Genomic DNA, 25,903 nt, shown 5'->3' with positions numbered 1-25,903 from the left:
TAGCTGTATAAGGTTTAAAGTGTATTCATTGGGTATGTACGCGCTCTGTGTACTTTGTACCGTCAGCGCGGCGTTTGTACACAGAGTCCGTCCGTTGTACGGGACTCTGTACGCTAATAGTGTACAAAGTACGTAGCGTGTGTACTAAGTATAGCGGCCGCAGCGGCTCCATGGTAAAATATGTTTAAGGTATAGCTTTTCGTTCTAATATATAAATCGACATTATCAACTCATACATAAATAAACTTAACTTTGGTTGTTTCTAACCATACAAATAACAATGACACATGTTGCAGGTATTGTCCAGCTGACAAAATCAACCAATAATGCTTTTTTTTTTCAACATAAAAAAGTCAAATACAAATATTATCAAAAATATGTTTACATTTTGCAATAATGAGGCCAACATAGCCTTAAATGCATCAACATTTGTATAACATAGCAAACAATGTTTTTGGTCATCATAACAATTTTGTATAAATTCCTTTTTAGAATTAACAAAACAAGAAATTATTTAATTGGTTTGGTGAAAGCATATAAATTAATGTTAGAGAAGTTTATTTGAAACATAATAATGTAATTGGGTATGATATTAACACAAATTTCTATCTATGTCTGCTTTTAGGAGGATAGCTAGCGGTGGATGAAGAGCAACAAGGACCAGTACCCTCACCTCTAGTACAGGCCCCATGCCTGGGTGACAGTGGTGTAGATGAGGGGTTGGCACTACTACTGGTGGAACTTGATGCCTCAGGGAGGTGACAGTTTGTTTTCCCGATGTTTTCACATTTTTATTCATCTCCCTAATATTGTTTTGGCTGCCATATAAACGAATGGAATCTTGTTGAAAGGCCATATTTGAATTTGTTAGTGCCTCTAAAAGAGAGTGGTTTGCTTCTAAGATTCTGGTCATTACATCAAAACTTTCTGTCAAATTGGTGTTAACCTGTGACGTGCGGTGGGGTAAGGCAGAGCCTTTCCTGTCATACTAACATTTCCTCCAGAATTTTGAGCATAAAAGTATATGAAAAATGCACAGAATATATTAGAAATATCCTCTTTGTATAATTCTAATCATTTTCATGAGCAAAACTCTGGAGAGAAAAAGTCTGTGGCAGGTGATGCAGTGCCTCACCTGTCTATATTTTCTGCACATCTCTGATCAAACCTCACCAAATTTCCATGAGTATATATTGCTGCACCTGTGTATAATGCCCACGTGAACCCTTTGCCTAAGATGTTGTGTGTACATCTGGCTCTGGTACAAGCCAGTGCCTCCTCAGAAATTTACCTCACCACACGTCCCTGATGTTAACATGGCTGACATGTTACTTTTCACAAATAATGACATAGCTGTGAAAAGTGCTTTGTTTCTATGTCTAACAGTGCCAAGTGCTGGTCATGGAATGAAGCCATGGAGGAGACGAAGTCAGAGGCAGGACCTGCTTGAATTGTTGGCTCCTATAAGTCTGGGCTGGGTGGCCTTGGAGTTTGGGGCTGTGGTGGTGTGACGGAATACAAATTTAAAGGGAATGTCCCATCCTCTTCTGTTTCCAGGGGGTATATTCTTGGGTATCGAGGTTCATTATTCTGTGAGCCTAAAGAAAAATATGAGATCAGTATGACTAAATGGTAGATATACAAGAGGACACGTAGCAGAATGACCAATTGTGGTGTCTGGATTAAAATAAAAAAAGTTGACGAAACAGCAAGGACATATTCATATCCACAAGGGAACCTTGCTGCTCTACGACAACCACTCTGAGGGTCTTCCTGATCTCTTGTATCCGGATCCAGAGATCTTCTTTTGGGACCCGCGGGTTTGTGTACCGTTTTCTGAGCTGCTGTGCCTTCTTTTGGATTTTATCCTGCTTTTTAATTTTATATGTTTGTAAGTGCATCTTGTATTAAATGTGTGTTCTTCTACAAAGGCTACTGCACTATATATTTTAACTTGCGCTCCTATACATATTATGTGGAGGCAAGTTTATTCTGTTTTACAGATATAAGCATCCTTTATGCTAAAACTCATCTGAGAGCTATCATCCTGCATCAGTGGAAACATCTATGAAATGCTGACATATATTCGTGTGTTTGTAAGTGCATCAGCTGATTAAAAATCAACCAATTGAAAAAGGATTATTGCACTATATTTCTCTTTTTGTCTTTGTGCCCTACTACCAATACTTATTGTGTGGAGGAGGTCACTTCTCTCTAGGTCCACTACAGAAACATCGGACCATTATTGTTTGGAATATTTAGGGTGATTATTGTCCTAATACTTTTATCAATATGGTGAACTAATTTGTCCTTTGAGCGCCACATGTGTGTGTAACACCCTTTATACCGTTTGATTTCAGTGTTTTTGGATGTACACTTTGTTTTCACTCATTTGGGCTGCATCTCTGGTCTTAATTGCGCACTGCAGTTCTCACTTTTCTCATTAAACTTATAAAATTTAGCAAAAGTGTTTGACCCTGACCAAGTAGCTGCTCTGAAAAGTTGTAATGCCGAGACCCCCTGGGCAGCTGCCCAGAACGAGCCCACCTTCCTAGTTGAATGGGCCTAGTAGACGGCAAGCGTTTCCTAAATAGATCCGTTGCGAAGTCATTCAAGTCACTGTTCGAGACATTCTCAGGAACCCAGCATAATTTTAGGTTATTACGTCTGGATCTGTCCTCCATTTCTGCGATCTTACCCCAGAGGGCCGCCACCTCAACTTGTAACGACTCGTTCATAGTGATCAGTTCATTATGCGAGCCAACTACCTCTCCCATTTTAGTTTCCAGATGGTCTGTGCAACCCCCTAGATCATCTATTGATTATTGGCATTATTGGAAAGTAGCTCGAAATTCCACTGCAACGTCCTCTTTAAATTGCGACAGTAGAAGTTTCATCATTTTCACTGTGAGAGCGTCATTATCCCCAATAGGTTCCAATAAAGGGTCCTTCAAGATAGGAGAAGGAGCGCTGTTTTTAGATGGTGCAGCAAGTAAATTCTTTCTTAGAAGTAGCAGCTCCATAATTTTTAACCTTCGAAGCTTGTGGGGAGGGCTTGAAGAAGGTCACCTGAGAAACCGATTTAGTAGCTTTAAGTTTCTTAAGAGGAATGGCGAAAGTATAGCACGTGATCACTCATAAATATAAAGAAAAAAAACAAGGCTTCTGGTTACTTGATCAAAACTGCACTCCGAAATTGTTTAAAATATCATCACACAGGCAAATGGGCAAGGTAGGGATAGAGATTTTTCACATCAATGCATTTTCATCACTTCATTAAACACTGGGTAAATCACAGAGGTGAGACGTGTTGTAGCGTTACTTGTCCACTAGATGCCCTTCCAGAGTAACACAAAGCAGCAAGGCACATAGGAAATAGCAGTTGTCAGTGAAATAAGATTCCAGAGAAAAACAAACTAACGTGTAGTGTATTCAATAGGAAACAAAATCCACTGCACAGTGTGATGTAGGCTGGGATTCCTGCCAGTAACCCACAGAATAGAGCTGACAGGCTGGATAGGAAATGCTGTGGCCTTGTGATATAAGTAATAAATGCAGTTCAGGGACCATTCCCAATTGGGTTAGAAGCACATCAGACTCTGGGGTGTGAAATGAGAGGCCTCCCGCTTCCACAGAGCAAGCAGCACCACAGAGTCTCCCTCAGTATGTAATGTGATCTGTCTGTATCCTGGGGGAGGAGTAAAGATAGCCGCTGCAGACTTCTGCCAGCTTCCCACAAACATTCCTCCACTTCCCCACAGCTCCCTGTACCTTACCAGGCTGATTGCTGAAGGTGCGTCTGGAAGGCACTGCTAAGAGAGGAGCTCCAGCCATTCCCGCCTCTCCTCATCCGCAGTGGCGCTATCCAGCACCTCCACACACCGCTCCTGGAGCCTGCAGCCAGCCAGGCAAGAACTCCGGTTCCCGGTCTCTAAGGGCCGTGCGGCCCGCAATCCACGGGAGTGCAAAAATGCACTTCCTGATTCTGCGGACTCGCCAGCTCAGCTCCGGACCCCTGCAGCAGGTAGGGCACTATGTCTGGTGTCAGTGCAGAGGGTATAAAGGACTCCCAGGCAGTACAGAAAGCTCCGGTGTTCAGGAGCTCCTGTGGGACACGTCTCCTCAGTATGGCAGCCAATCCAGAGACATGAGACTGAACAATGCAGAAGAGCTGAAAGCCACTATTGAAGCATCCTGGTCTTCCATATCACCTCAGCTGTGCCACAGGCTGATAGAATCCAGGTCACATTGCACTGAGGCTAGGGAGGCCAATCCCAGGCTTTCTTCCTGTGTGTGTGTCTGCCTACCCTACACTGCCCCTCCCCTCCCCACCCACCCTGCACATAAATCAACTCATCAAACTGCTTGGGCGGGTGGGATGGAATCTTCCTTCAGCCGCGGAGACTGCTCGGCATCCGGAAGGAGACGGCGGGTGACGGCCCCCTTACCAGCGGCCTCAGCAGCAGTTCATTGCGCAGCATAACCTCACAGTCAGAGATTGTGCTGTGCCAGAAGGAGGGAGCCAGGCAGCATCTGAGTGTCCTGAGGATGCTCAACGCTGATCTCACAATCCCCGGGATTGGACCTTCCACTCCCGGGATAGAATCCAGGCCTATTTTTGGCCTAAATCCCAGGATCCCGCCAATCCCGATCCAGGGATTGGCCACACTAATTGAGGCAGTAATTCATGCAAAAGAGGCTCCAAACCAAGTACTGAGTACTTCTGCATGATTATACTTTTCAGAGGGCCGACATTTCTGTATTTAATTTTTTTTTTTTATTGATTTTATGTAATATTCTAATTTTCTGAGATTTTGGATTTGGGGTTATCTTAAACTGTAAGCCACATTCATCAAAATTATAACAAATAAAGGCTTGAAATATCTCACTTTGCATGTAATGAGTTTATATAATATATTAGTTTCACCTTTTAAGTTGAATTACTGAAATAAATGAACTTTTGCACAATATTCGAATTTTCAGTGTTTCACATGTATATCAATGGAATTTTCAGTGTCGGACTCACAGAAATTAAAAATCTGTGACACAGGCTGCAAGCTAAAATGTTTTCAATTAAAAGGACCTAATACTCCATATTTTCCTTTTGCTATCTGTACTGTTGTGACAAGATCACTGGAATAATGGTGGAGGCAGGTATATTTGCCCCAAGTTTCTTACCTAAGTGTTTTAAAACCCCAGGAATATTGTGTTGGTTCTACTGAGAGCTTTGGGAAAAACTGGATAAGGATCCTGGGGATGGATGTGAGAAGAGAGGGGGCGGGTTCTCCATCCATTAGGCCCAGATCTGGTCTTTGGACTATTAGTTTAACAAAAGGCTAATTAGGGCTTTCATCTGTATGGGTATGTTAAAAAGTCTGTCAGCCTGATCATTGCTCTCTCACACTGCTTGGGAAAAAGGATAGACTTTGGAGTCTCTTTGAGACAAACCTGCTCTTGAAATCTAGTGAGCTGTGTCTGGTAAAATCTTCTTGTATTTTTTTTAGTGAGCTAGGATTATCCCGTGTACAGTTAGTGCCAGATGGCAAGGTATTTATTTTGATCTTGTTTTAAATTTTTTGCACAATAAAACTGTATGAGGCCAGTTGCCTCGAACCAACAGACTTTTGTGATCTCTCAGCTGCTGCAAACTGCCATCTACCCCAAGAGATGTTACCTGTTCTCCTGACACTGTAAATAAATAAATAAATAAATATATATATATATATATATATATATATATAATCATACAAATTCAGCATTCACCTAATATTAACACTTCAAACTGTAATTCATCTGAATTCAGGGAATGTTAGTTCCAAAATATTGCAATAGTTTGTTAAGCTGACCAGCCACCTCACGGCTATCCGCATTTGGTCAGTCCCTACACTGACTTACAAAAATCTGAGCATTGCTCTCAGGCATCTTTTGGATTTTAAATACACAGTATGCTTCTATCATGGGTTTAGGCCCTGTCTCACTTTTTTAAAGAGACAGGAACCACACCAAGCATATCAGTTAACAAACACATGGGGAAATTATTAACATTTCATTTACATATGGACAATAGGGGTGCAAGAAGAAGTGCGACCACAAACATTTTATATAAACAATAGGCTAGAACCCACAGCACTCATACATCTGCGGTGCCAGTGGTATTTGTGACCACACCATTTAAATAAAATAATCATACAAATTCAGCACTGACCTAATATTAACACTTCAAACAGCTTAACAAACTATTGCAATATTTTGGAACTAACATTCCCTGAATTCAGATGAATTACAGTTTGAAGTGTTAATACTAGGTTTATGTTCACTTTTTGTATTTCATTTTGTTTGCATCCTGAAGACCGTGTAGCTTGCACCGAAACGTTGATGTAACTTGGGAGATTTGTGATTGCGTTGAATACACATTTTTGAAAAATCCTGTGAGTGCTGTCCCCCTTCTTGGAACTATTGTCTCATGGTAACCCCATGATAGGACTGGATCACCGAGGTATTTGACTTTATTTATTGAGTACCGATATGCATGGATATAGATATATATATATATATATATATATATATATATATAGATATATAGATAGATATATAGATAGATATATAGATATATATACAGGGCCGGTGCTAGGGTGTTCGGCACCCTCCTGCAAACTCTAAATTTTGCGTTCTACTACTGCCGCATCATAGTCATTGGCCCAAATTTAGTAGGCCTAAAAAGGTGATAATGTGAAGACGGATAAAGAACCAGCCAATCAGCTCCTAACTGACATGTCACAGGATGTGTTTGAAAAATGACAGGTACAGTAGGACCTGGTTGGCTGGTACTTTATCACTATTTATTCGTCTCCACTTAATCACTTTTAAGGCTTAATACTGGGGGGGGGGGGGGGAGGTGACAATGAGAGGTAGAGAGTGACCAGCAGAGGGTGAAAAGAGGATGACAGGGAGAGAGAGAGAGTCAGTGGGTGACAGGAGAGAGAGGTGACAGGGAAATGGTGAGAATCACTGGGTGACAGGAGAGATAGGTGATGGGGAGACAGTGAAGTGCAGAGAGATGAAGCAGGAGGGCAGAGCCTTTCCTGTCATACTAACATATACTGTAAGACAAAGTTCTGACTATATAAAGTATATGAAAAATGCAAATAATATATAAGAAATATGTTTTTGTATTATTCTAATAATTTTTATAGTCAAAACTCTGAAGTAAAAAGATGGTGACAGATAAGACAGTGCCTCCCCTGCCTACCTTTTCCGAACATCTCTGATCAAAACTCACCAAATTTCCAGTAGTATATATTGCTGCACCTGTGTAAAATGTCCACATGAACCCTAGAGCTCATATATTGTGTAAATCTGGCTCTGGTACTAGATAGTGCCACCTTAGCAATTTACCTCACCGCACGTCCACCTGCAGGTGGCAGATTTTACAGTGCGTACTGCAACCCCTAGTTAAATCCGTCTACTTGCCTGGGACAAAACGTCAGAGCTTCTCATTCTCCATCCACTACACAGAGCTAAATTTGGAGCAGGAGGAGGGGAGCAGCAGATCCTACGAATCCCTCGCAAGGTAAATTTTGTAAAATGTAGCCACAGGCTACAATGACTATTGCTATCTAAACATGGTGTCAGTTACTGGGGCCATATAACTCCTGAAAACATTAGTCAATTGCTAAAAATACTTCTATATCCTTTACTATTATCATCATATACTTGTATGTAGAGATGAGTGGGTTCAGGTCTCAGAGAACCGAACCATACCAAACTTCACACTCTGAACTCGGTTCTGAGCCCGGCTCGGATTTTCCCACCTGACTCGGAAACCAGAACGAGGCAAAACGTCATCATTCCGCTGTCGGATTCTTGTGGGATTTGGATTCCATATAAGGAGCCGAGAGTCCCCGCCATTTTCACTCCAGGATTGGAGAGTGTACAGAGAGGACATGTCTCCGTTCTCTCAGTGTCCTCAGTGTCCATGGCTTGTGCTGAATCTGTCCAGTAACAGTGCTTGTGTCCTCTGCTGCCATATGTCCAGTGCTGTCCAGTGGTGCTGTGTTGTGCTGCATCAGTTCAGTGGTGGTGTGTTGTGCTGCATCAGTCACAGTGGTGGTGTCCTTTGCTGCCATATGTCCAGTGCTGCTGTATAATAAGTCCCTTACAGTGTTGCTGTGTTGTCCTTCATCAGACCAGTGGTAGTGTCCTGGGCATCAGTCAGTCCAGTGACCATTCACAGTGGTGGTGTCATCTGCTGCCATATGCCCAGTGCTGCTGTATAATTATCTGTGTTGTCCTGCATCAGACCAGTGCTAGTGTCCTGTGCATCAGTCAGTCCAGTGACCATTCACAGTGGTGGAGTCCTCTGCTGCCATATCTCCAGTGCTGCTGTATAATAAGTAGTGATGTGCACCGGAAATTTTTCGGGTTTTGTGTTTTGGTTTTGGATTCGGTTCCGCGGCTGTGTTTTGGATTCGGACGCGTTTTGGCAAAACCTCCCTGAAAACTTTTTGTCGGATTCGGGTGTTTTTTTACAAAAAAAACCTCAAAGACAGCTTAAATCATAGAATTTGGGGGTAATTTTGAACCCATAGTATTATTAACCTCAATAACCATAATTTCCACTCATTTCCAGTCTATTCTGAACACCTCACACCTCACAATATTATTTTTAGTCCTAAAATTTGCACCGAGGTCGCTGGATGACTAAGCTAAGAAACCCAAGTGGCCGACACAAACACCTGGCCCATCTAGCAGTGTCAGACAGGATGGCAGATTAAAAAAATTGTCCCCAAACAGCACATGATGCAAAGAAAAAAAGAGGCGCAATGAGGTAGCTGTGTGACTAAGCTAAGCGACCCAAGTGGCCGACACAAACACCTGGCCCATCTAGGAGTGGCACTGTAGTGTCAGACAGGATGGCAGATTAAAAAAATTGTCCCCAAACAGCACATGATGCAAAGAAAAAAAGAGGCACAATAAGGTAGCTGTGTGACTAAGCCAAGCAACCCAAGTGGCTGACACAAATATCTGGCCCATATAGGAGTGGCACTGCAGTGTCAGACAGGATGGCGCTTCAAAAAAATAGTCCCCAAACAGCACATGATGCAAAGAAAAAAAGAGGCGCAATGAGGTAGCTGTGTGACTAAGCTAAGCGACCCAAGTGGCCGACACAAACACCTGGCCCATCTAGGAGTGGCACTGCAGTGTCAGACAGGATGGCACTTCAAAAAAATAGTCCCCAAACAGCACATGATGCAAAGAAAAAAGAGGCGCAATGAGGTAGCTGTGTGACTAAGCTAAGCGACCCAAGTGGCCGACACAAACACCTGGCCCATCTAGGAGTGGCACTGCAGTGTCAGAAAGGATGGCAGATTAAAAAAATTGTCCCCAAACAGCACATGATGCAAAGAAAAAAAGAGGCGCAATAAGGTAGCTGTGTGACTAAGCTAAGCAACCCAAGTGGCTGACACAAATACCTGGCCCATCTAGGAGTGGCACTGCAGTGTCAAACAGGATGGCACTTCAAAAAAATAGTCCCCAAACAGCACATGATGCAAAGAAAAAAAGAGGCGCAATGAGGTAGCTGTGTGACTAAGCTAAGCGACCCAAGTGGCCGACACAAACACCTGGCTCACCTAGGAGTGGCACCGCAGTGTCAGACAGGATGGCACTTCAAAACAAAAGGCCCCAAACAGCACATGATGCAAAGAAAAAAAGAGGCGCAATGAGGTAGCTGTGTGACTAAGCTAAGCGACCCAAGTGGCCGACACAAACACCTGGCCCATCTAGGAGTGGCACTGCAGTGTCAGACAGGATGGCACTTCAAAAAAATAGTCCCCAAACAGCACATGATGCAAAGAAAAAAGAGGCGCAATGAGGTAGCTGTGTGACTAAGCTAAGCGACCCAAGTGGCCGACACAAACACCTGGCCCATCTAGGAGTGGCACTGCAGTGTCAGAAAGGATGGCAGATTAAAAAAATTGTCCCCAAACAGCACATGATGCAAAGAAAAAAAGAGGCGCAATAAGGTAGCTGTGTGACTAAGCTAAGCAACCCAAGTGGCTGACACAAATACCTGGCCCATCTAGGAGTGGCACTGCAGTGTCAAACAGGATGGCACTTCAAAAAAATAGTCCCCAAACAGCACATGATGCAAAGAGAAAAAGAGGCGCAATGAGGCAGCTGTGTGACTAAGCTAAGCGACCCAAGTGGCCGACACAAACACCTGGCTCACCTAGGAGTGGCACCGCAGTGTCAGGCAGGATGGCACTTCAAAACAAAAGGCCCCAAACAGCACATGATGCAAAGAAAAAAAGAGGCGCAATGAGGTAGCTGTGTGACTAAGCTAAGCGACCCAAGTGGCCGACACAAACACCTGGCCCATCTAGGAGTGGCACTGCAGTGTCAGACAGGATGGCAGATTAAAAAAATTGTCCCCAAACAGCACATGATGCAAAGAAAAAAAGAGGCGCAATGAGGTAGCTGTGTGACTAAGCTAAGCGACCCAAGTGGCCAACACAAACACCTGGCCCATCTAGGAGTGGCACTGCAGTGTCAGACAGGATGGCACTTCAAAAAATTGTACCCAAACAGCACATGATGCAAATAAAAATGAAAGAAAAAAGAGGTGCAAGATGGAAATTGTCCTTGGGCCCTCCCACCCCCCGTTATGTTGTATAAACAGGACATGCACACTTTAACAAACCCATCATTTCAGCGACAGGGTCTGCCACATGACTGTGACTGAAATGACTGGTTGGTTTGGGCCCCCACCAAAAAAGAAGCAATCAATCTCTCCTTGCACAAACTGGCTCTACAGAGGCAAAATGTCCACCTCCTCCTCTTCCTCCGATTCCTCACCCCTTTCACTGTGTACATCCCCCTCCTCACAGATTATTAATTCATCTCCGCTGGAATCCACCATCTCAGGTCCCTGTGTACTTTCTGGAGGCAATTGCTGGTGAATGTCTCCACGGAGGAATTGATTATAATTAATTTTGTTGAACATCATCTTCTCCACATTTTCTGGAAGTAACCTCGTACGCCGATTGCTGACAAGGTGAGCGGCTGCACTAAACACTCTTTCGGAGTACACACCGGAGGGGGGGCAACTTAGGTAAAATAAAGCCAGTTTCTGCAAGGGCCTCCAAATTGCCTCTTTTTCCTGCCAGTATACGAACGGACTGTCTGACGTGCCTACTTGGATGCGGTCACTTATATAATCCTCCACCATTCTTTCAATGGTGACAGAATCATATGCAGTGACAGTAGACGACATGTCAGTAATCGTTGGCAGGTCCTTCAGTCCAGACCAGATGTCAGCACTCGCTCCAGACTGCCCTGCATCACTGCCAGTGGGTGGGCTCGGAATTCTTAGCCTTTTCCTCGCAGCCCCAGTTGCGGGAGAATGTGAAGGAGGAGCTGATGACGGGTCACGTTCCGCTTGACTTGACAATTTTCTCACCAGCAGGTCTTTGAACCTCTGCAGACTTGTGTCTGCCGGAAAGAGAGATACAACATAGGTTTTAAATCTAGGATCGAGCACGGTGGCCAAAATGTAGTGCTCTGATTTCAACAGATTGACCACCCGTGAATCCTGGTTAAGCGAATTAAGGGCTCCATCCACAAGTCCCACATGCCTAGCGGAATCGCTCTGTTTTAGCTCCTCCTTCAATGTCTCCAGCTTCTTCTGCAAAAGCCTGATGAGGGGAATGACCTGACTCAGGCTGGCAGTGTCTGAACTGACTTCACGTGTGGCAAGTTCAAAGGGTTGCAGAACCTTGCACAACGTTGAAATCATTCTCCACTGCGCTTGAGTCAGGTGCATTCCCCCTCCTTTGCCTATATCGTAGGTAGCTGTATAGGCTTGAATGGCCTTTTGCCTCTCCTCCATCCTCTGAAGCATATAGAGGGTTGAATTCCACCTCGTTACCATCTCTTGCTTCAGATGATGGCAGGGCAGGTTCAGGAGTGTTTGCTGGTGCTCCAGTCTTCGGTACGCGATGGCTGAATGCCGAAAGTGGCCCGCAATTCTTCGGGCCACCGACAGCATCTCTTGCATGCCCCTGTCGTTTTTTAAATAATTCTGCACCACCAAATTCAATGTATGTGCAAAACATGGGACGTGCTGGAATTTGCCCACATGTAATGCATGCACAATATTGGTGGCGTTGTCCGATGTCACAAATCCCCAGGAGAGTCCAATTGGGGTAAGCCATTCTGCGATGATGTTCCTCAGTTTCCATAAGAGGTTGTCAGCTGTGTGCCTCTTATGGAAAGCGGTGATACAAAGCGTAGCCTGCCTAGGAACGAGTTGGCGTTTGCGAGATGCTGCTACTGGTGCCGCCGCTGCTGTTCTTGCTGTGGGAGGCAATACATCTACCCAGTGGGCTGTCACAGTCATATAGTCCTGAGTCTGCCCTGCTCCACTTGTCCACATGTCCGTGGTTAAGTGGACATTGGGTACAACTGCATTTTTTAGGACACTGGTGACTCTTTTTCTGACGTCTGTGTACATTTTCGGTATCGGGTCAGTAAGCGCCCATTTGGGCTACAATATTTGTATATATTTATTTAATTGATTTGCTACCTCCATAACCACATGCTCTATTTTGTGCAAATATGCAATAACAGTGTGATGACAGCTTTTTGGACTTTAAGTCAAAATCTCTTTCTGCCTCTTTTTTCTACGGAGGTATATGCACTAACTTTATCAGCTAAAAAATGCTTCCTTAAGCACGCAAAAAATTGTCTTGAAAGCAGTGTGATATCAAATTGGTATAAACTTAACAGTGAGATTTGAGTTGTATGCCATTTTTTATCCTGTAATGGGAAAACTAACATTGTCTCAATTTCTGGATAGCACCAATTTATAAGATTCCTTTTTCTGGCTACTTTTCTCATTATCAGAAATAGAGTAGCGTGGGCCACAAACGTTGGGCCACACCATAGAGATTGAAGCCTTTTTCCAGCAGCCAGACACCTTTATGTTTTTTGACATACAGTCTATATCTATATCTCTATCCATATAGATTTTTATATCTCACGTATTTTCTAAATGCTCTCTCATCCACTAATCTGGACAGCAGAAGCTCCTTGGTAGTGATACTCTCTCATTCAGCAGATTACGGCCATACTCCACGGGATATGCCCGATCTCGTCCGATCTTGGAAGCTAATCTGTGGCAGGCCTGGTCAGTAACTGTTTGGGGGACCAGCAGTGAACACCAGGTGCAGTAACCAATCCAGCTGAACAGCAGAAGTAAGACACCCATCCTTATACTTTACCAATTTCCTTTTTCTATCTTTTTTCTATTGAATTCATACACCTTCTTTTTCTTACATCGCAGGACTGCTGAATATGTTCAATTTTCATCTATAGCATATTTCCTTACCAAACCAGCAATCTCGTATTTTCAGATTTTTGCCTGAAGCAAAAAGCCTAACAATACAATATTCTTTGAAGCAAAAGCCTTTTGATAACACCACCACCTAAACATAGAGCAGTAGATGTCTAAGGCCCGATATAGGCAACATTTTATTCTGATATATCACATTTTCTTTTTGAGCATCTTTAACATGGAGATGACATACTGAGTCATTATTCCTCTGGGATTAAATATAACCTGTCTGATGTTATATACAGGTTCTTCCCAGTAAACGCATAAACCTTAAATAATTTTCACCCAGGTGCCTCACTTATATATTCTTATAATAGAAGCATTATTTATATGCATTAATATTTGTGGTCACGATGTTTCATATTTGAGTCACTATATTTTAATATATCTATTAAAAGTTAAGTTTTAGTGTCTATTTGTTGATAAAGAGTGCCCCAACATAGAGTCTTTCTCCTCTCTTTTTTTGTTGCTTAAACCTACTGACCCTGGGAGCACCACCGACGTGGAATTGGTCAAGTACACTCTGTGTACATTATCATGTTAAAGTCGGTTACGGACTAAGATCCATTATTGGTCAATGTCTGTAATTATAACCTGTTGCGGAATTATCCCCATTAGATGAAGTACATTTTCGTTATCGCCTGCCTAGAGAAATGGAACCTAGATGGTATTTGGGACCGGGGACATAGCACCTCAATCAATTCTCTAGTTCCCTGTGAATTAACAGTGGATACCGGAAACACGTTTCTCACCACCCAGGCTGCCAATGCCTGAGTTATCCGCTTTGCACCAGGATGACTGCTGTTATATTTCATCTTCCTCGCAAAGGACTGTTGGACAGTCAATTGCTTACTGGAAGTAGTACAAGTGGTTTTCCGACTTCCCCTCTGGGATGACGATCGACTCCCAGCAGCAACAACAGCAGCGCCAGCAGCAGTAGGCATTACACTCAAGGATGCATCTGAGGAATCCCAGGCAGGAGAGGACTCGTCAGACTTGACAGTGACATGGCCTGCAGGACTATTGGCTTTCCTGTGTAAGGAGGAAATTGACACTGAGGGAGTTGGTGGTGTGGTTTGCAGGAGCTTGGTTACAAGAGGAAGGGATTTAGTTGTCAGTGGACTGCTTCCGCTGTCACCCAAAGTTTTTGAACTTGTCACTGACTTCTGATGAATGCGCTCCAGGTGACGTATAAGGGAGGATGTTCCTAGGTGGTTAACGTCCTTACCCCTACTTATTACAGCTTGACAAAGGCCACATACGGCTTGACACCAGTTGTCCGCATTTCTGTTGAAATAATTCCACACCGAAGAGGTGATTTTTTTTGTATTTTGACCAGGCATGTCAATGGCCATATTTGTCCCACGGACAACAAGTGTCTCCCCGGGTGCCTGACTTAAACAAACCACCTCACCATCAGAATCCTCCTTGTCAATTTCCTCCCCAGCGCCAGCAACACCTATATCCTCATTCTGGTGTACTTCAACAGTGACATCTTCAATTTGACTATCAGGAACTGGACTGCGGGTGCTCCTTCCAGCACTTGCAGGGGGTGTACAAATGGTGGAAGGTGCCACCTCTTCCCGTCCAGTGTTGGGAAGGTCAAGCATCGCAACCGACACAATTGGACTCTCCTTGGGGATTTGTGATTTAGAAGAACGCACAGTTCTTTGCTGTGCTTTTGCCATCTTAACTCTTTTAAGTTTTCTAGCAGGAGGATGAGTGCTTCCATCCTCATGTGAAGCTGAACAACTAGCCATGAACAAAGGCCAGGCCCTCAGCCGTTCCTTGCCACTCCGTGTCGTAAATGGCACATTGGCAAGTTTACGCTTCTCCTCAGACGATTTTGATTTAGATTTTTGGGTCATTATACTGAGCTTTATTTTTTGGGATTTTACATGCTCTCTACTATGACATTGGGCATCAGCCTTGGCAGACGACGTTGATGGCATTTCATCGTCTCAGTCATGACTAGTGGCAGCAGCTTCAGCACGAGGTGGAAGTGGATCTTGATCTTTCCCTATTTTACCATCCACATTTTTGTTCTCCATTTTTTAATGTGTGGAATTATATGGCAGTAATATATCAATAGCAATGGCCTACTACTATATATACTGCGCACAACTGAAATGCACCACAGGTATGGATGGATAGTATACTTGACGACACAGAGGTAGGTAAAGCAGTGGCCTACTGTACCGTACTGCTATATATTATATACTGGTGGTCAGCAAAATTATGCACTGTCCTCCTACTATATATATACTGTGCAAAATAAGAATTTACTTACCGATAATTCTATTTCTCGTAGTCCGTAGTGGATGCTGGGGACTCCGTCAGGACCATGGGGTTTAGCGGCTCCGCAGGAGACAGGGCACAATAATAAAAGCTTTAGGATCAGGTGGTGTGCACTGGCTCCTCCCCCTATGACCCTCCTCCAAGCCTCAGTTAGGATACTGTGCCCGGACGAGCGTGCATAATAAGGAAGGATATTGAATCCCGGGTAAGACTCATACCAGCCACACCAATCACACCGTACAACCTGTGATCTGAACCCAGTTAACAGTATGATAACAACGAAGGAGCCTCTGAAAAGATGGCTCACAACAAGAATAACCCGATATTTGTAACAATAACTATGTACAAGTATTGCAGACAATCCGCACTTGGGATGGGCGCCCAGCATCCACTACGGACTACGAGAAATAGAATTATCGGTAAGTAAATTCTTATTTTCTCTAACGTCCTAAGTGGATGCTGGGGACTCCGTCAGGACCATGGGAATTATACCAAAGCTCCCAAACGGGCGGGAGAGTGCGGATGACTCTGCAGCACCGAATGAGAGAACTCCAGGTCCTCCTCAGTCAGGGTGTGCCCCTGACCAAGTAGCAGCTCGGCAAAGTTGTAAAGCCGAGACCCCTCGGGCAGCCGCCCAAGATGAGCCCACTTCCTTGTGGAATGGGCTTTTACTGATTTTGGCTGTGGCAAGCCTGCCACAGAATGTGCAAGCTGAATTGTACTACAAATCCAGCGAGCAATCGTCTGCTTAGAAGCAGGAACACCCATCTTGTTGGGTGCATACAGGCTAAACAGCGAGTCAGATTTTCTGACTCCAGTCGTCCTGGAAACATATATTTTCAGGGCCCTGACAACGTCAAGTAACTTGGAGTCCTCCAAGTCCCTAGTAGCCGCAGGTACCACAATAGGTTGGTTCATGCGAAAAACAGAAAACACCTTAAGGAGAAATTGAGGACGAGTCCTCAATTCTGCCCTGTCAGAATGAAAAATTAAGTAAGGGCTTTTATATGATAAAGCCGCCCATTCTGACACACGCCTGGCTGAAGCCAGGGCTAATAGAATCTTCACCTTCCATGTGAAATATTTTAATTCCACAGTGGTGAGTGGATCACCAATGTGACTTTAGGAAACTCAAAACAACATTGAGATCCCAAGGTGCCACTGGGGGCACAAAAGGAGGCTGTATATGCAGTACCCCTTTTACAAACGTCTGAACTTCAGGCACTGAAGCCAGTTCTTTCTGGAAGAAATTTGACAGGGTCGAAATTTGAACCTTAATGGACCCTAATTTTAGGCCCATAGACAGTCCTGTTTTCCGGAAATGTAGGAAACGACCCAGTTGGAATTCCTCTGTAGGGACCTTCTTGGCCTCACACCACGCAACATATTTTCGCCAAATGCGGTGAAAATGTTTTGCGGTTACATCCTTCCTGGCTTCGACCAGGGTAGGGATGACTTCATCTGGAATGCCCTTTCAGGATCCGGCGTTCAACTGCCATGCCGTCAAACGCAGCCGCAGTAAGTCTTGGAACAGACAAGGCCCCTGCTGGAGCAGGTCCTTTCTTAAAGGTAGAGGCCACGGTTCTTCCGTGAGCATCTCTTGAAGTTCCGGGTACCAAGTCCTTCTTGACCCATCCGGAACCACGAGTATCGTTCTTACTCATCTCCTTCTTATGATTCTCAGTACTTTTGGTATGAGATGCATAGGAGGGAACACATACCCTGACTGGTACACCCACAGTGTTACCAGAGCGTCCACCGCTATTGCCTGAGGGTCCCTTGACCTGGCGCAATATTTGTCTAGTTTTTTGTTCAGGCGGGACGCCATCATGTCCACCTTTGGTTTTTCCCAACGGTTTACAATCATGTGGAAGACTTCCCGCTGAAGTCCCCACTCTCCCGGGTGGAGGTTATGCCTGCTGAGGAAGTTTGCTTCCCAGTTTTCCACTCCCGGAATTAACACTGCTGAGAGTGTTATCACATGATTTTTCGCCCAGCGAAGAATCCTTGCAGTTTCTGCCATTTCCCTCCTGCTTCATGTGCCGCCCTGTCTGTTTACGTGGGCGACTGCCGTGATGTTGTCCCACTGGATCAATACTGGCTGACCTTGAAGCAGAGGTCTTGCTAAGCTTAGAGCCTTGTAAATTGCCCTTAGCTCCAGTATATTTATGTGGAGAGAAGTCTCCAGACTTGATCACACTCCCTGGACATTTTTTCCTTGTGTGACTGCTCCCCAGCCACTCAGGCTGGCATCCGTGGTCACCAGGACCCAGTCCTGAATGTCGAATCTGCGGCCCTTTCATAGATGAGCACTCTGCAGCCACCGCAGAAGAAAACACCCTTGTCCTTGGAGACAGGGTTGTCCGCTGATGCATCTGAAGATGCGATCCGGACCATTTTCCCAGCAGATTCCACTGAAAGGTTCTTGCGTGAAATCTACCGAATGGGATCGCTTTGTAAGAAACCACCATTTTTCACAGGACCCTTGTGCAATGATGCACTGATACTTTTCCTGGTTTTAGGAGGTTCCTGACTAGCTCGGATAACTCCCTGGTCTTCTTCTCCGGGAGAAAACATCCTTTTCTGGACTGTGTCCAGAATCATTCCTAGGAACATTAGACGTGTCGTCGGAAAAAGCTGCGATTTTGGAATATTTAGAATCCACTCGTGCTGTCGTAGAACTACTTGAGATAGTGCTACTCCGACCGCCAACTGTTCTCTGGACCTTGCCCTTATCAGGAAAGCGTCCATATTTCTTTTAGGAAGAATCATCATTTCGGCCATTACCATGGTAAAGACCCGGGGTGCCGTGGACAATCCAAACGGCAGCGTCTGAACTGATAGTGACAGTTCTGTACCACGAACCTGAGATACCCTTGGTGAGAAGGGCAAAATTTGGACATGTAGGTAAGCGTCCCTGATATCCAGTGACACCATATCGTCCTGGTTCGCTATCACTGCTCTGAGTGACTCCATCTTGATTTGAACCCTTGTATGTAATTGTTCAAATCTTTTAGATCTCACCGAGCCGTTTGGCTTCAGTACCACAATATAGTGTGGAATAATACCCCTTCCCTTGTTGTAGGAGGGGTACTTTGATTATCACCTGCTGGGAATACAGCCTGTGAATTTTTTTCCAATACTGCCTCCCTGTCGGAGGGAGACGTTGGTAAAGCAGACTTCAGGAACTTGTGAGGGGAAGACGTCTCGAATTTCCAATGTACACCTGGGATACTACGTGTAGGATCCAGGAGTCCACTTGCGAGTGAGCCCACTGCGTGCTGAAACTCTTGAGATGACCCCCCACCGCACCTGAGTCCGCTTGTATGGCCCCAGCGTCATGCTGCGGACTTGGCAGAAGCTGTGGAGGACTTCTGTTCCTGGGAATGGGCTGCCTGCTGCAGTCTTCTTCCCTTTCCTCTAACCCTGGGCAGATATGACTGGCCTTTTGCCCGCCTGCCTTTATGGGTACGAAAGGACTGAGACTGAAAAGACTGTGTCCTTTTCTGCTGAGATGTGACTTGGGGTAACAAAAGTGGATTTTCCAGCTGTTGCCATGGCCACCAGGTCCGATGGACCGCCCCTTTATACGGCAATACTTCCATGTGCCGTCTGGAATCTGCATCACCTGACCACTGTCGTGTCTATAAACATCGTCTGGCAGATATGGACATCACATCTACTCTTGATGCCAGAATGCAAATATCCCTCTGCGCATCTCGCATATATAGAAATGCATCCTTAAAATGCTCTATAGTCAATAAAATATTGTTCCTGTCAAGGGTATCAATATTTTCAGTCAGGAAATCCGACCAAGCCCCCCCAGCGCTGCACATCCAGGCTGAGGCGATTGCTGGTCGTAGTATAACACCAGTATGTGTGTATATACTTTTTAGGATATTTTTCAGCTTCCTATCAGCTGGCTCTTTGAGGGCGGCCGTATCTGGAGACGGTAACGCCACTTGTTTTTATAAGCGTGTGAGCGCCTTATCCACCCTAAGGTGTGTTTCCCAACTCGCCCTCACTTCTGGCGGGAAAGGGTATACCTCCAATAATTTTCTATCGGAGGAAACCCACGTATCATCACACACTTTAATTTATCTGATTCAGGAAAAACTACAAGTAGATTATTCCCACCCTACATAATACCCTTATTTGTGGTACTTGTAGTATCAGAAATATGTAACACCTCCTTCATTGCCCTTAACATGTAACGTGTGGCCCTAAAGGAAAATACGTTTGTTTCTTCACCGTCGACACTGAAGTCAGTGTCCGTGTCTGTGTCTGTGTCGACCAACTGAGGTAAATGGGCGTTTTTACAAGCCCCTGACGGTGTCTGAGACGCCTGGACAGGTACTAATTTGTTTGCCGGCCGTCTCATGTCGTCAACCGACCTTGCATCGTGTTGACATTATCACGTAATTCCTAAATAAGCCATCCATTCCGGTGTCGACTCCCTAGAGAGTGACATCACCAATACAGGCAATTTGCTCCGCCTCCTCACCAACATCGTCCTCCTACATGTCGACACACACGTACCGACACACAGCACACACACAGGGAATGCTCTGATAGAGGACAGGACCCCACTAGCCCTTTGGGGAGACAGAGGGAGAGTTTGCCAGCACACACCAAAAACGCTATAATTATACAGGGACAACCCCTTATACAAGTGTTTTCCCTTATAGCATTTTCACATATGTAATCATATCGCCAAATAAGTGCCCCCCCTCTCTGTTTTAACCCTGTTTCTGTAGTGCAGTGCAGGGGAGAGCCTGGGAGCCTTCCTCACAGCAGAGCTGAGCAGGAAAATGGCGCCGTGTGCTGAGGAGAATAGGCCCCGCCCCCTAAAACGGCGGGCTCTTCTCCCGGAGTTTGTGAGATCTGGCAGGGGTTAAATACATCCATATAGCCTCAAGGGCTATATGTGATGTATTTTAGCCATAAAAAAGGTATAATACATTGCTGCCCAGGGCGCCCCCCCCAGCGCCCTGCACCCTCAGTGACCGCTGGTATGAAGTGTGCTGACAACAATGGCGCACAGCTGCAGTGCTGTGCGCTACCTTATGAAGACTGAAAGTCTTCTGCCGCCTGTTTCTGGACCTCTGGACCTCTTCAACTTCGGCATCTGCAAGGGGGGTCGGCGGCACGGCTCCGGGACGAACCCCAGGGTGAGACCTGTGTTCCGACTCCCTCTGGAGCTAATGGTGTCCAGTAGCCTAAGAAGCAAATCCATCCTGCACGCAGGTGAGTTTACTTCTCTCCCCTAAGTCCCTCGTAGCAGTGAGCCTGTTGCCAGCAGGACTCACTGAAAATAAAAAACCTAACTTAAACTTTTATTCTAAGCAGCTCAGGAGAGCCACCTAGATTGCACCCTTCTCGGCCGGGCACAAAGATCTAACTGAGGCTTGGAGGAGGGTCATAGGGGGAGGAGCCAGTGCACACCACCTGATCCTAAAGCTTTTATTATTGTGCCCTGTCTCCTGCGGAGCCGCTAAACCCCATGGTCCTGACGGAGTCCCCAGCATCCACTTAGGACGTTAGAGAAAACTTAAATGCACCACAGGTATGGATGGATAGTATACTTGACGACACAGAGGTAGGTAAAGCAGTGGACTACTGTACCGTACTGCTATATATTATATACTGGTGGTCAGCAAAATTATGCACTGTCCTCCTACTATATATATATATACTGTGCAAAACTTAAATGCACCACAGGTATGGATGGATAGTATACTTGACGACACAGAGGTAGGTAGAGCAGTGGACTACTGTACCGTACTGTTATATATTATATACTGGTGGTCAGCAAAATTATGCACTGTCCTCTTACTATATATATACTGTGCAAAACTTAAATGCACCACAGGTATGGATGGATAGTATACTTGACGACACAGAGGTAGGTAGAGCAGTGGACTACTGTACCGTACTGCTATATATTATATACTGGTGGTCAGCAAAATTATGCACTGTCCTCCTACTATATATATACTGTGCAAAACTTAAATGCACCACAGGTATGGATGGATAGTATACTTGACGACACAGAGGTAGAGCAGTGGACTACTGTACCGTACTGCTATATATATACTGGTGGTCAGCAAAATTCTGCACTGTCCTCCTACTATATACTACAATGCAGCACATATATGGAGCATTTTTCAGGCAGAGAACGTATAATACTGGTGGTCACTGGTCAGCAAAACTCTGCACTGTCCTCCTACTATATAATACTGGTGGTCCCCAGTCCCCACAATAAAGCACACTGAGCACAGATATTTGCAGCACACTGAGCACAGATATGGAGCTTTTTTCAGGCAGAGAACGTAGATATTTGCAGCACACTGAGCACAGATATTTGCAGCACACTGAGCACAGATATTTGCAGCACACTGAGCACAGATATTTGCAGCACACTGAACATAGAAACTGAGAGAACGCCAGCCACGTCCTTTCACGATCATCTCCAATGCACGAGTGAAAAATAGCGGTGACGCGCGGCTCCTTATATAGAATACGAATCTCGCGAGAATCCGACCGTGGGATGATGACGTTCGGGCGCGCTCGGGTTAACCGAGCAAGGCGGGAGGATCCGAGTCTGCCTCGGAACCAGTGTTAAATGGGTGAAGTTCGGGGGGGTTCGGATCCCAAGGAACCGAACCCGCTCATCACTAATAATAAGTCTCTTACAGTGTTGCTGTGTTGTCCTGCATCAGACCAGTGGTAGTGTCCTGGCCATCAGTCATTCCAGTGACCAGGCAGTCACAGTGGTATACGCTGCTGCTATATGTCCACTGCTACAGTATTATAATTATAATAATAACAACCACTAGTCCCTCACAGTGTTGCTGTGTTGTGCTGCATCAGACCAGTGGTACTGTCCTGGCCATCAGTCATTCCAGTGACTAGGCAGTCACAGTGGTATACGCTGCTGCTATATGTCCACTGCTGCCGTATAATAATAACAACAACAACAACAACAAGTCCCTTACAGTGTTGTTGGGTTGTGCTGCATCAGACCAGTGGTAGTGTCCTGGCCATCAGCCATCAGTCAGTCCTGTGCCACATATTGTGTTATATAACTCCAGAAACATAATGGAGATCAAAAATTTGGAGGATAAAATAGGGAAAGATCAAGAACCACTTCCTCCTAGTGCTAAATCTGCTGCCACTAGCCATGACATAGACGATGAAATGCCATCAACGTCATCTGCCAAGGCCGATGCCCAATGTGATAGTAGAGGGCATGTAAAATCTAAAAAGTCAAAGTTCAGTAAAAAGACCCCAAAAAAAGAAATTTTAATCATCTGAGGAGAAACGTAAACTTGCCAATATGCCATTTACAACACGGAGTGGCAAGGAACGGCTGAGACCCTGGCCTATGTTCATGATTAGTGGTTCAGCTTCACATGATGATGGAAGCCCTCATAACTGAGGCCTATACACTTATGTTGGTGTTAGACGTGTGTCCGGTATCCGCCATTAGTGCAGTGGGATTTAGACAATTGATGGAGGTATTGTGTCCCCGGTACCAAATCCCATCTAGATTCCACTTCACTAGGCAGGCGATACCGAGATTTTGCCATTTAATTCCAGTGATTTGGACATATAATTCCAGTAATTTTGCCATTTAATTCCAGTGATTTTGCCATTTAATTCCAGTGATTTGGACGTATAATTCCAGTGATTTGGACGTATAATTCCAGTGGTAATTGTTTGTGTTGCTTGGCTTAGTCATACAGCTACCTCATTGCACTTCTTCAACAACTTTGCATGAGGTGCTGTACTTTGGGGCCTAGTTTTTGAAAAGTGCCATCATGTCCGACACTGCCGTATAAGTCCAGGGGTACTGCTGTATTTGTCCTGGGGTACTGCCGTATAAGTCCACCAATTACAGATTTTTTTTTAAATGACAGGGGCGTGCTGGAGATGCTGTCAGTGGACAGAACAATTGTGGCCCACTCTCGACATTCAGCCACTGCGTGACAATACTAGATGGGCCAGGTGGTTGTGTTGCTTAGCTTAGTCATACAGCAACCTTGGTGCACCTTTTTTTCTTCTTTGCATCATGTGCTGTTTGGGGACTATTTTTTTAAAGTGCCATTCTGTCTGACATTTCTGTATATGTCCAGTGGTACTGCCATTAAATTCCAGTGATTTGGACGTATAATTCCAGTGATTTTGCAGTATTATTACAGTGATTTTACAGTATAATTCCAGTGATTTTGCCATTTAATTCCAGTGATTTGGCCGTATAATTCCAGTGATTTGGCCGTATAATTCCAGTGATTTTGCAGTATTATTATAGTGATTTTGCAGTATAATTCCAGTGATTTTGACTTTTAATTCCAGTGATTTGGACGTATAATTCCAGTAATTTTGCCATTTAATTCCAGTGATTTGGTTGTATAATTCCAGTGATGTGGACGTATAATTCCAGTGATTTTGCCATTTATTTTCAATGATTCGGATTTATAATTCCAGTGATTTGGATGTATAATTCCAGTGATTTTGCTATTTAATTCCAGTGATTTGAACGTATAATTCCAGTGATTTTGCCATTTAATTCCAGTGATCCTGCATTATAATTCCAGTAATCCTGCCGTATAATTACAGTGGTACTGGGGTATAATTACAGTTATCCTGCCGTATAAATCCAGTGATCCTGCCGTATAATTACAGTAGTACTGGCATATAAATCCAGTCCAGTGATACTGCCGTATATACACTGCTCAAAAAAATAAAGGGAACACTAAAATAACACATCCTAGATCTGAATGAATGAAATATTCTCATTAAATACTTTGTTCTTTACATAGTTGAATGTGCTGACAACAAAATCACACAAAAATGATCAATGGAAATCAAATTTATTAACCCATGGAGGTCTGGATTTGGAGTCACCCTCAAAATTAAAGTGGAAAAACACACTACAGGCTGATCCAACTTTGATGTAATGTAATTAAAACAAGTCAAAATGAGGCTCAGTAGTGTGTGTGGCCTCCACGTGCCTGTATGGCCTCCCTACAACCCACACAAGTGGCTCAGGTAGTGCAGCTCATCCAGGATGGCACATCAATGCGAGCTGTGGCAAGAAGGTTTGCTGTGTCTGTCAGCGTAGTGTCCAGAGCATGGAGGCGCTACCAGGAGACAGGCCAGTACATCGGGAGATGTGGAGAAGGCCGTAGAAGGGCAACAACCCAGCAGCAGGACTGCTACCTCCGCCTTTGTGCAAGGAGGAACAGGAGGTGCACTGCCAGAGCCCTGCAAAATGACCTCCAGCAAGCCACAAATGTGCATGTGTCTACTCAAACGATCAGAAACAGACTCCATGAGGGTGGTATGAGGGCCCGATGTCCACAGGTGGGGGTTGTACTTACAGCCCAACACCATGCAGGACGTTTGGCATTTGCCAGAGAACACCAAGATTGGCAAATTCGCCACTGGCGCCCTGTGCTATTCACAGATGAAAGCAGGTTCTCACTGAGCACATGTGACAGACGTGACAGAGTCTGGAGACGCCAAGGAGAATGTTCTGCTGCCTGCAACATCCTCCAGCATGACCGGTTTGGCAGTGGGTCAGTAATGGTGTGAGGTGGCATTTCTTTGGGGGGCCGCACAGCCCTCCATGTGCTCGCCAGAGGTAGCCTGACTGCCATTAGGTACCGAGATGAGATCCTCAGACCCCTTGTGAGACCATATGCTGGTGCCGTTGGCCCTGGGTTTCTCCTAATGCAAGACAATGCTAGACCTCATGTGGCTGGAGTGTGTCAGCAGTTCCTGCAAGATGAAGGCATTGATGCTATGGACTGGCCCGCCCGTTCCCCAGACCTGAATCCAATAGAGCACATCTGGGACATCATGTCTCGCTCCATCCACCAACGTGTCGTTGCACCACAGACTGTCCAGGAGTTGGCGGATGCTTTAGTCCAGGTCTGGGATGAGATCCCTCAGGAGACCATCCGCCACCTCATCAGGAGCATGCCCAGGCATTGTAGGGAGGTCATACAGGCACGTGGAGGCCACACACACTACTGAGCCTCATTTTGACTTGTTTTAAGGACATTACATCAAAGTTGGATCAGCCTGTAGTGTGTTTTTCCACTTTAATTTTGAGGGTGACTCCAAATCCAGACCTCCATGGGTTAATAAATTTGATTTCCATTGATAATTTTTGTGTGTGATTTTGTTGGCCATAACAAC

At 44.9% G+C, this 25,903-nt stretch overlaps 1 long non-coding RNA gene across 2 annotated transcripts in view; it reads right to left on the bottom strand.

The window, feature by feature from the left end:
- Window positions 1-467: 467 nt before the first annotated feature.
- LOC134956774 (uncharacterized) overlaps window positions 468-25,903 on the bottom strand; it is a 142,439-nt gene continuing 117,003 nt past the window's right edge. For both annotated transcript variants that reach the window (XR_010186163.1, XR_010186162.1), the window contains exon 3: window positions 468-1,598. This is a non-coding gene — a long non-coding RNA (uncharacterized LOC134956774). The remainder of the gene's footprint in view (window positions 1,599-25,903) is intronic.

The sequence above is a fragment of the Pseudophryne corroboree genome, chromosome 9 (assembly GCF_028390025.1).
Source record: "Pseudophryne corroboree isolate aPseCor3 chromosome 9, aPseCor3.hap2, whole genome shotgun sequence".
Taxonomy (NCBI): domain Eukaryota; kingdom Metazoa; phylum Chordata; class Amphibia; order Anura; family Myobatrachidae; genus Pseudophryne; species Pseudophryne corroboree.
The sequence above is the reverse complement of the archived record's forward strand: the minus strand, read 5'-3'. Positions and strand labels throughout refer to the sequence as shown.